The sequence below is a fragment of the Heptranchias perlo genome, unplaced genomic scaffold (assembly GCF_035084215.1).
Source record: "Heptranchias perlo isolate sHepPer1 unplaced genomic scaffold, sHepPer1.hap1 HAP1_SCAFFOLD_138, whole genome shotgun sequence".
Taxonomy (NCBI): Eukaryota; Metazoa; Chordata; class Chondrichthyes; order Hexanchiformes; family Hexanchidae; genus Heptranchias; species Heptranchias perlo.
In genome coordinates, this window is record NW_027138624.1 from 1,206,539 (window position 1) to 1,222,845 (window position 16,307).

Below are 16,307 nucleotides of genomic sequence, written 5' to 3' on the forward strand. Positions count from 1 at the left end.
TGATTGGTGAGTGACTCACCAATGAAAAAAACAGGGGTGAGGATGGAATCCCTGGCAAGGATGTGGAGATTGTGGGGCCAAAGATCATGACTTCCCAATTTTTAACTGGAGGAACTGATGGCTCATCTAAAACAGAATGTGGGTCTGACAACACAAAGATATTGGAAGGGTCAAGAGAGGCGGTGGTTTTGTCAGCGTCCATCTGAAAGCTGGTCCATGTCTGTGGACTGTGTCACCAAAGGGCAGCATGTGGATGAGGAAGAGGAGGGAGCCAAGGATTGAACCTTGAGAAACATCAGAGATAACGGTGATAGGGTGGGAAGAGAAGCTTCTCCTGGCTCTGATCAGATAGGTGAGTGGAACCAAGTGAGGGTCGTCCCAGCAAAAGAGGCCAGTGTCCGATGAATGAGATGGTGATGGGTGGGTTGTCTGTAGATATGGAAATGGGGAGGGTTTTAAACCCAAGGATGAGAATTTTAAATTTAATGAATATGGAACTGGGAGCCAGTGAAGGTCAGTGAGTCCGAGCAGTGCCTGGTGCTGATGGACACGGACAAGAGTTTTGGACGAGCTCACGTTTATAGAAGGTGGGGATTGGGTGACCGGTCAGGAGTGCATTGGAGGAATGGAGTCTGGAGGGTACAGAGGCATTGATGAGGGTTCCAATGGAAATGGGCTGAGGAAGGAATGGAGGCGGGTGAGGGAATCACGGGGCCGTTGTGATGGAGTTCAAATCGGGTCATTAGCTGAGCTCAGTGTTAAACGGGACCAATTTAACTGGAGCCGTGAACCAATGTAGAATAAACGGGTAAACATCTGCAGTAAAATAGCGGAGAGAGGAATGTCAATGGGACACGTTCAGTGTTCGTCCCCGAACATCACCCACAGTCATTTCTAGGCTGCAATCCTCAACCTGCCCTTTAACTGTCCTCGTGTCAGAGACTCACAATTCATATTTTAACTGGGAAACTGCAGGAACAGAGTGAAACGGGTCTGCTTGTGTCCCTGGATTCAGTGCACACTGCGGAGACATCGGTCTAAATTATAAATGAAACACCAGGAGTGAACATGGTCAATATAGTTCTATAAAAGCTGCAAATGCAGCCGTTTATTATTGTTGGATCAGTCCTGTATGAGAACAGATTTAAACTTTATTCCTGAGAGAGGTCTGATTAAGAAATATCGTGGACTTTGTGCTGTTTGTGTTTTATTCACCACATTATTTACAGCGGAGTCAAAACTGCTGATATAATGTGTTTGTTAAACTGACTGTAATTAATAGCAATGATCAGGTGTATAACCGTGTCAGTGGAGACTTATCCCCTGTATAAATCAGGGCTTGTTGGAATGGATCACCTCAGAGTGCCTGCCGGAGCTGTGGTTTCCAGGCCAACAGAAGTCAGTGCTTCTCACAGAAATGGGATATCCAGTAATCTATCAGATAGAAGACATCTATTATCCTGTTCTTGCAGCGGTTGGAGTTCCTGGTAAGCCGTTATCCCAGCTCTTAATGACGTAAATCAGTGTTGACTCTGCTGCTGTACTTGGCATATGATTTTTTCTCCTTCCGCGTTTAACACAGTCACCTGTTCAGTTCTATCGGTAGAATGATAGAATATGTTCAGTCTCTGCTCTTTCGTTCTTGTCAGAGCTGAATTATATCCATAATGACCCTTTTCTATCCAACCCTGGCATTGATACTGGATTATTCTCTGTACTGAATGTTGTGTTGAATAATGGTATGTCCTTAGCTTCCAAATGTTCGATCTTGTAGGAATTACATTATATCTGTAATGACTTTGCATATACAAAGCTGGCAATGTTACTGGATTATTCTCTGTACTGAATGTATTGGAATCAGGTGTTTGGGCTAAGAATTGGTATCAGACCATCAGGAGCTGATAACAGTTTCTTGTTGTGTAACTAACCTGTCCTGGAATATGTTTTCATCAATGTGTTTTCAGTGATTGATAATGAGACAGCTCAAGGTCTCAGTGTTACAAGGAGGCAGTGTAGCGTCCTCCCTTCCCAATAACATGCTTCAGTTTAACTGAGATTTCAATGTATTTATTGGTGATCACTGTTATGAAATATTATTTCATTATGTGTGTATCTGACGCCGCTTCAGATGGCTGGTTACTGAACTGAGTTTGCTGCTGAATCTTTCACATCTCCTTCTCTGCTTCACTGTGGATGAATTCATTGACTGTCACTGGATTTCATTGTAAAATGAAAAGTTTGGTTGTTATGTTATCTCAATTTGCATCGTGTCTGTTGGAATCAGGAGCCCATCTGTGTATCTGTAGAATATAAGTGTGATTTTGGCGTTTTGTTAATTGAACAATCCCGCCATCTATCACTTTACTTTATAATTACAGGAGAAGGAATCTCAATTATTGTGAGATCTGTCTGGGAGAGGGATTCGATTCTGTTTATTCCATGATTTGTAGATGAAGTGAACAGTGTAGGTGAACAGGTGGAGAGTTGGATGATCTGTAGACATATTAAACTATTCCACAGAGGCTTCACTATTTAACAAAATAATACTGAGAATAGAATCGGTGGAACACGTGGCTGGTGAACAGATTGCAGGCACAGGATGATAGGATTTAATCCGATATGAAAATGGAGTTGAGAAAGAGAGTAGAGTGAGTGATAGAGAGTGTGACTGAGAGGGAAAGCGAGAGGCTTTCATCCGAAAGAACTGCTGAAACTTCCAGTACAATTAAACAGAGAAAATGTGATTTGAAAGTGTTATTATGATGTGGTCAGATTGGGTGAGTTTTTATTGTGGGACTCGCTCCTCATGTTTATATCCCTGTCAGGTCCTCAGTCTGTTTTTGTGAATGTTCCTTGTCTTCCAACTTAACACGAAATATAATTCAAATTTACTTCAAGAGTAGAATCAGTAATTTATTGATCGTGATGAATTATGAGGATGCTGTGTTTTCAAAGCTCGGCTGAATTCAATAAACAACAAGTTTGATATAATTAATACCCAACAACGGTTGCCTGACACCAATAACAACTGAAATGAACTGTTCAATGTGCTAGTTGGATTGTGTTAGTGGGACCTATAGATTAGATTTCCTCTAACACTCTGCTGCAGTCTCTCCCTGCTAATCCCAGCCTCTCCTCCCATTGCACCGAATCCTCTGTCTGCTCATCCGTTCCTTCAGTTTATCCCAGTTCCCAAATTATCTGCTCCTGTCTCCCCTCCAGCTCCTACATTTCCTTTTCCTTGTCTCCCTCCCAATCTCACTCACTGGGACGTTCTTCAGCCGCCTTTCCCGTTTAGTGCCAGCCCCTGTCAGCTCTCTTAAACCAGAGCAACAATCCAGATGTACCTCTCTTTGTCCCCTCACCTTCCTGATCCTTCCCTCTCTTTCCCGTCAGTCTGGAGCCCAAATCCGGCTTTAATCCGCTGGATTCCCCGAAAGCGCTGCCCAGGTCAATCAATCACTTTCCACCCATCGATGCTGCAACAAAGCTGGAAATTTCACCCCAGATCCTCTCAAACTGCTTCTTTGTCTTCAGGTCTGATCAGTAATTACTCTGCTTCATTTTCTCACCCTTACAGTTAACTTGGTGGCGATTGTGATCCTGTCCCGAGGAAAGTGCGGTCTCTCCAAATGTATCAGTGCCTACATGGTGGGAATGGCAGTGGCCGATCTCATGGTCGTTATCGTTGGAGTGATACTGAATTGGATTGGTAAGATTTATTTCCCAGGTTCATTCCTGAACATTACTCCCGTGTGTAGTTTTATTGCCTCCTTGAATGCTGCAGCCACGGTTGTTTCTGTCTGGCTCACAGTCGCTTTCACCTTTGATCGATTTGTGGCCATTTGTTGTGAGAAGCTGAAAACTAAATATTGCACCGAGAGAACAGCGGCTCTGGTTCTGGGAACAGTGAGTGTGCTGGGGTGTTTGGAGAGTCTCCCCTGGTACTTTATATATAATCCTTACTATACAATTGATAATGTTCCCTGGTTTTGTGAAATTAAACCGAGCTTCCATACTTCCCCCGCATGGATCGTATTTGACATGGGTCACCTCATTTTAACCCCTTGTGTCCCGTTCTGTCTGATTTTTCTGCTCAATGTTCTGACAGTCAGGCGTATTTTTATGTCCAGTCGAGTCCGCAGGGGACTCCGGGGCCGCAGCAATGGAGAGAATCAGAGTGATCCAGAGATGGAGAACAGAAAGAAATCCATCATTTTACTCTTCAGTGTATCGAGCAGTTTTATACTGTTGTGGCTGACACATGTTGTATTTTTCATTTATCTGCGAATTGCAGATATTCGGCCTCATTACTCCGCCACTGATCCTTTTTATATCACAGATCACACAGCAAAGATGCTGCAGCTTCTCAGTTCCTGCACAAACACGTGTATTTATGTACTGACCCAGACTAAATTCAGAGAGGAGCTGAAGAACGCGGTGAAATACCCACTCAATCTAATTGTTAAATTAGTGAAATCCTAGAAAGAGCTGAAGGGTTTCAAGCACTAGAACTAAATCCCATTTCATACTCCATCCCCTACACTTCCCGGGGATGGAAAGTACATTTTATATTAGCAATACAGAGCCATTAAATGATCTTTAGTCTGATTCTGAGATTCAATTTTATTGATAATCTGACCAATTGAGGCAGGATTTATTTTGCAGACTGAACATGCATTTTTGCTCGAAATGACGGCACTAAAGAGCTCAGCTGGACTTCAACTAAATGGCCGTCCAGCAAAATTTGCAACGCTGGGAATCAAAGTAGCTGCTGTGGGCATGATCAGAATGAGTGCACTCCACATAAATGTATGGGGAGAGAGAGAGAGAGAGAGGGATAGAGAGTGGGAGGGAATGAGGGAGCGAGAGAGAGAAAAGACAGAGAGATGGAGACAGAGGGAGAAGGAGGGAGACTGAGACAGGGGGAGATACGGAGAGGGAGAGAAAGGGGGAGAGATAGTGACAGAGAGACATAGAGAAACACAGCGGAAAAGATTGAGAGAGAGGGATAGTGATTTGGAGAGCGAGAGAGAGACAGGGAGTGAGAGCTCGAAGCAGAGAGAGAGGCAGAGAGCGGCACAGTGACAAAGTGAGAGAGAAAAAGAGAGAAAGAGAGGAATATCGTGGGACAGAGACAGAAAAAGAGAGAAAGACAGAGAGCGGGACAGAGAGACAGATAGATACAGAGAGAGACAGAGGGAGAGAGACGGGAAGAGGAGGGGACAGAGAGAGAACACAGGAACAATATAAATATAATGATTTAATAGTGCAGAAAATTAAAAAAAAATTACATAAAAGGGAGAGGATGTGTGCGTGTGTGTGAGAGAGATAGAAACAAAGAGGGGTAGAGACAGAGTGTACACAGAGTGGGAGATAAATAAAGAGAGTTTGTAAGACAGGAGATAAAAATAAAGAGAGAAAGAAGGAGTGAAAGAAAGCATCTATATATATATATATATATATATATATGTATAATGAGAGAGATCAAGCAGACATTGATGGAACGAGAGAGAGAGAGAATGACAAAGAAGTACAAAGTGATGGAAGCAGAAGTGGAAATAACAAATTAGAAAAACAGGCAGAAAATAAATAGAGACAAACGACATAAACAGAGAACAGACACAATGAAAGAAGGACAAACATATACAGTGACAGGAGTGTAGTGACAGGAGTGAAAATAGAACACAGGAAGCATTAAATATCCAAAAAAACTGTGCAATCAGCCTGGAGTGTGTGAGAGTGCTGACCAGCAGAACAGCAGCAGATGAAGCAGGCCAGACATTTCATGTTTGTTCTGGGGTATCACTCTTGTGGATTTAATTTTGACATTTCTAAGGGTGATGCCTGGAGGCTGCACAATAAAGTCACTCAGTCTTGTGTACCTGACCCTGACCATTACTTACTGCAGGAGTTTCCCAGCTGCTCTGTGTAGTAAATATTCATCTGATAAACGAAAGCCTGAGACTAAATCCGCTTCAGCATGTCTGAAGGAAATGGACTCTTAAAATGATTGTTAATGACACATTGTAAAAGATCACACAGCAGTGGATTGATCACCATAGCAACAAGAACGATTCCAGGAGGGCGAGACGTCGTTTGAACGCCTGCCGACTTAAATTGGTTACGTTGTGGACACTGAGGGAATACAAGTGAAGTGTCAATCAATCGTGGGTTGTATTTGTAGGAACCTATTGTTGATGAGCCACCGTCCCAGAGGTGTTGTTCTGTGTAGAAACGGTCTTTGATTGGAGAGAGACACTGATCCACCAGAACTGCTCCAACCTCCCCTTTCGCTTCCTGTCAGCACCACCTCACCTGGAATCTTCCTGACTGCTCGATACCTCACAGCTTGATGCCACGATGCAGGTTTACAGATTGCCTGTGAAGCCGATGACCTGGATACAAGAGAAAGCGACGCTGCACTACAACGGTAGCCATCAAAATACCCGGGATCTTCCGGGCAAGCTTGAGCCAACCATCAGTATAAAACTTTCGTGATGGGCTTAGTCTAAGATCGACATTTGATTTCCAAACGGTTACGCATTTTATGGAATTCAGCATGTGTTGTTTTATTGTGGTTAAAACAATTCTAAATCGGGCATAAACCCAAGGTGTTGTTTAAATTGTAATATCAATGTTTCCAGTGTATTAATAATAATAAATGATTGTTTTCTTTATAACGCCATGGTTTGTGCCTGAAGTTTCTTTAGGAAAAAGAACTCATCAAGTTAAATGTAAAATTAAACCTCATGGAGATAAAAAGTCATTGCCCCAAATTAAAATGTAAAATCACTTTGCACCTTTTTGCTCCTCCATCTGGACCATGTGTAACTTTCCCAGTGAGCTGCTGGATTCTGCAATAAATCACAGTGTACTCTTAACCCTTCTGCTGTGTTACTAAACTGGACAGGATCCTGCAGCACTCTCCTGCTCTGTTACTGTTACAAATACTATTATTGTTTCAGATTAAAGAGCGAAGGTAAAGTTCGTTCACCTTTTTGTCCCCTGTTCCAGGAACAGAAGAGAAAACGAACTCAGGGCAGTTTGGACCCTGCAGCAAATATTGACCAGGACAGACAGTCACACCGGCACCTTTTAGGGGGAATGAGTGAGTGGCAAAGCAGTAGAGAAAACCCTGCAAACTTGTATTGGAGAAAGAGTGAAACAACATGCGCTCTTCAGTCTGTCCCGAGTGTCTCTCTCCCTCTCTCTCGCAACTTTCCTCTCTTCTCTTTAGATTCTCTGCTTTGTAACTGGGGATTTTTTCAATGGTGTTTGCTGAGAGATTGCATGTGGAACGGAATGAGTGTGAGTAAGTGTGAGTGTGAGGGAGCTCTGTGCTCTCGCTGTGACATTTTAATCTCTTGTTTTGATTTTAATCAATTCCTTATTTCTCTCTCTCCAGTGGATTATTTTTGTGGAAATGCCGTAACACGAAAATGTGGAAAGAGAAATTTTGGGAGGAAGAGGAATCCTTGGAGAAGAAGCTTTCTCTCCACAGGGGACTGACCGAGGCCTTCACCACAGGCTGCACCCAATGGGGCTCACGTGAGTTGTGTCTGAGTTACTGTGGGATCACTGGGCCACTGTAGTGTTACTTGGTCATCGTGTGATAACTGTGGGACACTGTGGGATCACTGGGATCACTGTGGGTTCATAGCGGAATCACTGGGTCACTGTGGGATCACCGTGTCATTGTCGAATCACTTTGAGACTCTGTGGGGTCACTGACACACTGTGGGATGACTGGGGCACAGTGGGATCACTGGATCAATGTGGGAAACTGTGGAATCACTCGGACACTGTGGGATCACTGTGATACAGTGGGGTACTGTGGGATCACTGGGAAACTGTGGGATCACTGGGACATTGGGTGATCTCTGTAGGACATTGAGGGATCACTTGGACACTGGGATCTCTGAGTCACCGTGGCCTCCTTCTGTTCCTATGTAACAGTCTGAAGGGGCTAAAAGGCCTCCCCCTGTTCTAATATAACAGTCTTGAGGGGCTGATTGGCCTCCTGTTCCTGTGTAACAGCTTTGAGGGGCTGAATGGCCTCATCCTGTTCCTACTTAACCGGCTCGAGGGGCTGAATGGTCTCGTCCTTTTCCAGTGTAATAGGCTCGAGGGGCTGAATGGCCTTCAGTTCCTATCTAACAGGCTCGATGGGCTGAAAGGCCTCCTCCTGTTCGCATCTAACAGGCTTGAGGGGCTGATTGGCTTCATCTTGTAACAGTCCCTAGGGGCTGAATGGTGGCCTCCTCTTCCAGTGTGACAGGCTCGAGGGGCTGAATGGCCTCTTCCTGATTCTGTGTAACAGCCTTAAGGGCTGAATGGCCTCCACATGTTCCTATGTAACAGGCTTGATGGGCTGAATGGCCTCCTGTTCCTGTGTAACAGCCTTGAGGGGCTGAATGGGCTCCTCCGGTTCCTGCATAACAGACTTGAGGGGCTGAATGGCCTCCTCCTGATCCTACACAACAGGCTCGAGTGGCTGAATGGCCCTGGCCTTTTCCAGTTTAATTGGCTCGAGGGGCTGAATGATCTTCAGTTCCTGCAAACAGGTTCGAGGGGCTGAATGGCATCCTCCTGTACCTACCTAACAGAGTTGATGGGCTGATTGGCCTCATCCTGCTCCTGTTTAACAAGCCCTAAGGGCTGAATGGACTCTTCCTGTTGCTATGTGACAGGCTCGAGGGGATAAATGGCCTCCTCCTGTTCGTGTGTAACAGCCACGAGGTGCTGAATGGCCTTGTCCTGTTCCCGTGTAACAGACTTGAGGGGCTGAATGGCCCCCTCCTGATCCTACTTAACAGGCTCGAGAGGCTGAATGGCCTCATGCTTTTGCAATGTAATAGGTTCGAGTGGCGGAATGGTCTCCGCCTGTTCCTATCTAACAGGGTTGATGGACTGATTGGCCTGTTCCTGTTCCTGTGTAATAGGCTCTCAGGGGTGAATGGCCTCCTCCTGTCTCTGTGTAATAGGCTCTAAGGGGTGAATGGCCTCCTCCTGTTCCTGTACAACAAGCTCGAGGGGATGAATGGCCTACTCCTGTTCTTGTACAACAAGCTCGAGGGGATGAATGGCCTCCTCCTGTTCCTGTACAACAAGCTCGAGGGGATGATTGGCATCCTCCTGTTCCTATGTCAAAGGCTCAAAGCGATGAATGGCCTGCTTCTGCTCATAAGTATGTAAGAAATCGCAACAGGAGTAGGTCATACGGCCCTCGAGCCTGCTCCGCCATTGTGATCATGGCTGATCTTCAATCTCAACTCCACTTTCCCGCCCAAGCCCCATATTCCTTGATTCTCCAAGAGTCCAGCAATCTACCGATTTCAGCCTTGAATAACTCAGCATCCACAGCCCTATGGGGTAGAGAATTCCAAATATTCACGACCCTCTGAGTGAAGAAGTTCCTCCTCATCTCAGTCCTAAATGGCCCACCCCTTATCCTGAGACTATGCCCCCTAGATCTAGACTCTCCAGCCAGGGGAAATAGCCTCTCAGCATCTACCCTGTCAAGCCCCCTCAGAAACTTATGATTCAATGAGATCACCTCTCATTCTTCCAAACTCCAGAGAGTATAGGCCCATTCTACGCAATCTCTCCTCACAGGACATAAGAACATAAGACATAGGAGCAGGAGTAGGCCATCCGGCCCCTCGAGCCTGCTCCATCATTCAACTGAATTCCACTGATCTTCTACTCAACGCCATTTTACTGCATTATCCCCATATCCCTTGATGCCTTTAATATCTAGAAATCTATCGCTCTCTGTTTTGAATGGACAACCCTCTCATCCCAGAAATTAATCTCGTTACACTGCCTCCAAGGCAAGTACATCCTTCCTTAGATAAGGGGACCAAAACTGTACGCAGTACTCCAGGTGAGTTCTCACCAAAGCCCTGTACAATTGCAGCAAGACTTTGTTAGTCTTGTACTCCAAACCGCTTGCAATAAAGATCAACATTGCATTTGCCTTCCTAATTGCTAGCTGTACTTGAATGCTAACTTTCTGTGTTTCTTTTAACGGGCTTTACTCTGTATCTAACCCGTAATGTAACTGCCCTGGGAGTGTTTGAAAGGACAGTGTAGAGGGAGCTTTGCTCTAGATCTAAGCCATGCTGTACCTGCCCTGCGAGTGTTTGCCGGGACAGTGTAGAGGCAGCATTACTCTGCATCTAACCAATGCTGTATCTGCCCTGGGAGAGTTTGATGGGACAGTGTAGAGGGAGCTTTAGTCTGTATCTAACAAGGACTGTAGATGTCCACGGATTTTTTGATGGGACAGTGCAGAGAGAGCTTTACACTGCATTTTACCCGTCCTGTGGGAGTAGTTTATAATGCTCCTATCAGTACTTGTAGTGTTTGACAGAGTATAAATCAGGAAATTAGAGGGGCATGTAACAAAGGCAATGCAGTAATCGTGGGGGACTTTAATCTTCATATAGAATGGGCAAACCAAATTGGCAAAAGTAGTTTGGAGGACGATTTCATGGAATGCATTCGAGATAGTTCTTTAGAACAATATGTCGAGGAACCGACAAGGGAACAGGTTATTTTAGATCTAATATTGTGTAATGTCAGTGTTAATTAGTAATCTTAGAGTTAAGTATCCTCTGGGACACAGTGATCATAATATGATAGGATTTCATATTGAGTTTGAGAGTGATGGAGTTAAATCCGAAACGAGGGTCTTAAATTTAAACAAAGCCAACTACTTTGTTCCGAGGGGCGAGTTGGCTCAGGTAGATTGGGAAATTAGATTAAAAGATATGACAGCAGATAATCAGTGCCCAACATTTCAAGAAATAATTCATAATTCCCAATGAATATACATTCCCTTGAGGAATAACAACGAGATGAGAAAAAATCATCCAACCGTGGCTAACTAGAGAAGTTCAGGATAGTATTAGTTTAAAGAAGAGACATACAATGTTGCCAAAAAGAGTAGTTAGCCTGAAGATTGGGAAAGTTTTAGAAATCAGCAAAGGATGACCAAGAAATTGATAAAGAGGGAGAAAATTGAATATGCAAGTAAACTAGCAAGAAATATAAAAACATATTGTAAGAGCTTCTACAAGTATGTAAAAAGGAAGAGATTAGCGAAGGTAAACGTTGGTCCCTTAGAGGCTGAGACGAGAGAAAGTATAATGGGAATAATTTCAAAATTTGTCGATAACACAAAGCTTGCAAGTGTAATAAACAGTGAGGAGGATAGTAATAGACTTCAAGAGGACATAGACAGGCTGATGTAATGGACGGACACATGGAACATGAAATTTAACGCAGAGAAGTGATACATTTTAGCAGGAAGAATGAGGAGAGGCAATGTAAACTAAATGGTGCAATTCTAAATGGGGTGCAGGAATAGAGAGACCTGGGGGTGTATGTACACAAATCTATGAAGGTTGCAGGACAGGTTTAGAAACCGTTTTAAAATTGTACAGGATTCTGGGCTTCACAAGTAGAGGCATAGAGTATAAAAACAAGGAGGTTGTTTACATTGTAACAGGAGGAGGCCAGTCAGCTCCTCGAGCCTGTTATACAGGAACAAGTGGAGGCCATTCGGATCGTCGAGACTGTTGGACTGCAACAGGAGGAGTCCATTCAGCCCGTCGACCCTGTTACAGAGGAACAGGATGAGGCCATTTAGCCCCTCAAGTCCTATTGCGCAGTAACAGAAGGAGGCCATTCAGCCCCTCAAGTCCGTTACACAGGAACAGGAGGAGGCAATTCAGCCGCTCGAGCCTGTTACACATGAACAGGAGGAGGCCATTCAGCCCCTCGTGCCTGTTACATAGGAGCAGGACGAGGCCGTTCAGCCCCTCGAGCCAGTTATTCAGGAACAGGAGGCGGCCATTCAGCCCTCGAGCCTGTTGTACAAGATTTGGAGGAGGGCAATCAGCCTGTCGAGCCTGTTGCCCAGTATCGGGAGAAAGCCGTTCAGCCACTCCATCCGGTTAAACAGGAAGGTGAAGAGGCCGTTCAGACCCTCAAGCCTGTTACACAAGAAGAGGAGGAGGCCATTCCGCGACTGGAATATGTTTCGTAGAAACAGGAGGAGGCCATTAAGACCCTCAGGCCTGTAACACAGGAACAGAAAAAGGCCATTCAGTGCGTCGAGCCTGTTACGCTGTAACAGCAGGGGACCAATCAGTCCCTTGAGCCTTTAATTCAAGAACAGGAGGAGGCCATTCAGCCCCTCGAGCCTTTTACAAATGAACTGGAGGAGGCCATTCGGCCTGTTACACGTGAAAAGGAGGAGGCCTTTCAGACTCCAGAGCCTGTTACTTAGGAACAGGAGGAAGCCATTCAGCCCCTCGAGCCTGTTACATAGTAACAGAAGGAGGCCTTTCGGCCCCTCGAGTCTGGAACGCACTTGCTGAAAGGAACATTCAAAAGGTGATTGGACATGTACTTGAAGAGAATTAATTTGCAGGGTGATGGCGATAAAATTGTCAGTAATAGTGTTATTAATAAACACTGCACATTATTATTAGTATCAGTAATAGTGTTAATAAAAAACACTGTACATTATTAATGATATCAGTAATAGTGTTATTAATAAACACTGTACATTATTATTAGTATCAGTAATAGTGTTAATAACAAACACTGGACATTATTAATGATATCAGTAATAGTGTTATTAATAAACACTGTACATTATTCATGGTCTCAGTAATAGTGTTATTAATGAACAGTGTACATTATTAATGGTATCAGTAATAGTGTTATTAATAAACATTGGGGACTTACCCTGATTCCTGTTATTTCTCCATCTCTCTGATCCCCAGTACATGGCATGTCCGTCTCACAGATTCGTGTCCCAAGGATCTCTTCTCCAAACTCAGTACAAACCAGTCACTGACGCTTCTGGATCTGAGTAATAATAAACTGGGAGATACAGGAGTGAAACTATTGTCTGCGGCTTTGCGGACCCCGGACTGCAAAAATATAGAAATTGCAATAACTACCAGACTGTGTGAGATTGTGTTTATAATAACTGGATGACTAACAGTGTACATTAATATTAGTATCAGTAATAGGTTATGAATAAACACTGCACATTAATATTATCAGTAATAGTGTTATTAATAACCACTGTACATTATTATTAGTATCAGTAACAGTGTTATTAATAAACAATGTACATTATTATTGTTATCAGTAATAGTATTATTAATAAATTCTGTACATTATTATTAGTATCAGTAAGCGTTATTAATAAACACTGCACATTATTATTAGTATTAGTAATAGTGTTACTTATAAACTACATTATTATTAGGATCAGTAATAGAGTTATTAATAAATGCTGTACATTATTATTATCAGTAATAGTGTTATTCATAAATGCTGTACATTATTATCAGTAATGGTGTTATGAATAAACACTGCACGTTAATATTATCAACAATAATGTTATTAATAAACACTGTACATTATTATTAGTATCAGTAAGTGTTATTAATAAACACTGTACATTATTATTAGTATCAGTAATAGTGTTACTAACAAACTACATTATTATTAGTGTCAGTAATTGTGTTATTAAAAAATACTGTACATTGTTATCATCAGTAATAGTGTTATTAATAAATGCTCTACATTATCAGTAATATTGTTATTAATAAACACTGTACATTATTATTAGTATCAGTAATAGTGTTATTAATAAACATTGGGGAATTACCCTGATTCCAGTTATTTCTCTCTCTTTCTGATCCCCAGTCTGTACAATGTCGGTCTCACAGATTCTTGGACCGATGATCTCTCCTCCACTCTCAGTGCAAACCGGTCACTGACGGATCTGAACGTGGGATCAAACTCCTTCACAGACCGATCTGTCCCCGCTCTCCGCTCCCTCATACTGACCTGCAAGAGACTGAAGTGGATCTGGTGAGTGTTTGTGATAATGTTTAATATAATAAATAAAATATCAATGGGATTCAGTCCCTTTTATGGGTAATATTTGTCTGTAATTATGATTGAAATATTAACCCCAGTCTCCCTGTTATTTACACTGTTGTTCAATCTGTTTATTTCCTGTTTCATGTTTAATCTGTTTCAGGCTGTGGGGGAATCAGTTCAGATTACAGGGAAAGAGACACCTGGAGTCACTGCGGGAATCCAGACCCGGACTGAGAGTGGGAGTGTGAACATTTCAATTTATAACCATTCCTGGTCTCATTATATGAACATTTCAATTTATAACCATTCCTGGTCTCATTATATGAACATTTCAATTGATAACCATTCCTGGTCTCATGATTTGAACATTTCAATTTATAACCATTCCTGGTCTCATGATATGAACATTTCAATTTATAACCATTCCTGGTCTCATTATATGAACATTTCAATTTATAACCATTCCTGGTCTCATGATTTGAACATTTCAATTTATAACCATTCCTGGTCTCATTATATGAACATTTCAATTTATAACCATTCCTGGTCTCATTATAAGAACATTTCAATTTATAACCATTCCTGGTCTCATTATATGAACATTTCAATTTATAACCATTCCTGGTCTCATTATATGAACATTTCAATTTATAACCATTCCTGGTCTCATTATATGAACATTTCAATTTATAACCATTCCTGGTCTAATTATTTGAACATTTCAATTTATAACCATTGCCGGTCTCATGATATGAATATTTTTGGCCGATTCGCTGACCCTCCCCTTTAATCGGCCGCGCTCCAGGTTCAAATCCGAACGGCCCCTTTAACGGTTTCCAGCTCGAGCTGAGCGAGCGCCGTCTCCCATTGTGACGTCAGAGGCCCAGCGACAGGGTCACGAGACTCAGTCACCCGGTCCCACAGCGCTGATTCTGCCGGATATCCGGGGCTGGATGGTCCCCAATGGGGCACTGGGTCAATGTACAGACAGGAAGGGGCCAGGGTGGGGCTCAGTCTGGGCTGCAGTGGGACACTGGGTCAATGTACAGACAGGAAGGGCCCAGGATGGAGCTCAGTCTGGGCTGCAGTGGGACACTGGGTCAATGTACAGAGAGGAAGGGCCCAGGATGGAGCTCAGTCGGGGCTGCAGTGGGACACTGGGTCAATGCACAGACAGGAAGGGCCCAGGGTGGGGCTCAGTCTGGGCTGCAGTGGGACACTGGGTCAATGTACAGACAGGAAGGGCCCAGAGTGGGGCTCAGTCTGGGCTGCAGTGGGACACTGGGTCAATGCACAGACAGGAAGGGCCCAGGGTGGGGCTCAGTCTGGGCTGCAGTGGGACACTGGGTCAATGCACAGACAGGAAGGGCCCAGGGTGGGGCTCAGTCTGGGCTGCAGTGGGACACTGGGTCAATGCACAGACAGGAAGGGCCCAGGGTGGGGCTCAGTCTGGGCTGCAGTGGGACACTGGGTCAATGTACAGACAGGAAGGGCCCAGTGTGGTGCTCAGTCTGGGCTGCAGTGGGACACTGGGTCAATGTACAGACAGGAAGGGCCCAGGGTGGGGCTCAGTCTGGGCTGCAGTGAGACACTGGGTCAATGTACAGACAGGAAGGGCCCAGGGTGGGGCTCAGTCTGGGCTGCAGTGGGACACTGGTCAATGTACAGAGAGGAAGGGCCCAGGGTGGGGCTCAGTCTGGGCTGCAGTGGGACACTGGGTCAATGTACAGACAGGAAGGGCCCAGGGTGGGGCTCAGTCTGTGCTGCAGTGGGACACTGGTCAATGTACAGACAGGAAGGGCCCAGGGTGGGGCTCAGTCTGGGCTGCAGTGGGACACTGGGTCAATGTACATACAGGAGGGGCCCAGGGTGGGGCTCAGTCTGGGCTGCAGTGGGACACTGGGTCAATGCACAGACAGGAAGGGCCCAGGGTGGGGCTCAGTCTGGGCTGCAGTGGGACACTGGGTCAATGCACAGACAGGAAGGGTCCAGGGTGGGGCTCAGTCTGGGCTGCAGTGGGACACTGGGTCAATGTACAGACAGGAAGGGCCCAGAGTGGGACTCAGTCTGGGCTGCAGTGGGACACTGGGTCAATGCACAGACAGGAAGGGTCCAGGGTGGGGCTCAGTCTGGGCTGCAGTGGGACACTGGATCAATGTACAGACAGGAAGGGCCCACGGTGGGGCTCAGTCTGGGCTGCAGTGGGACACTGGGTCAATGCACAGACAGGAAGGGTCCAGGGTGGGGCTCAGTCTGGGCTGCAGTGGGACACTGGGTCAATGTACAGACAGGAAGGGCCCAGAGTGGGACTCAGTCTGGGCTGCAGTGGGACACTGGGTCAATGTACAGACAGGAAGGGCCCAGGGTGGGGCTCAGTCTGGGCTGCA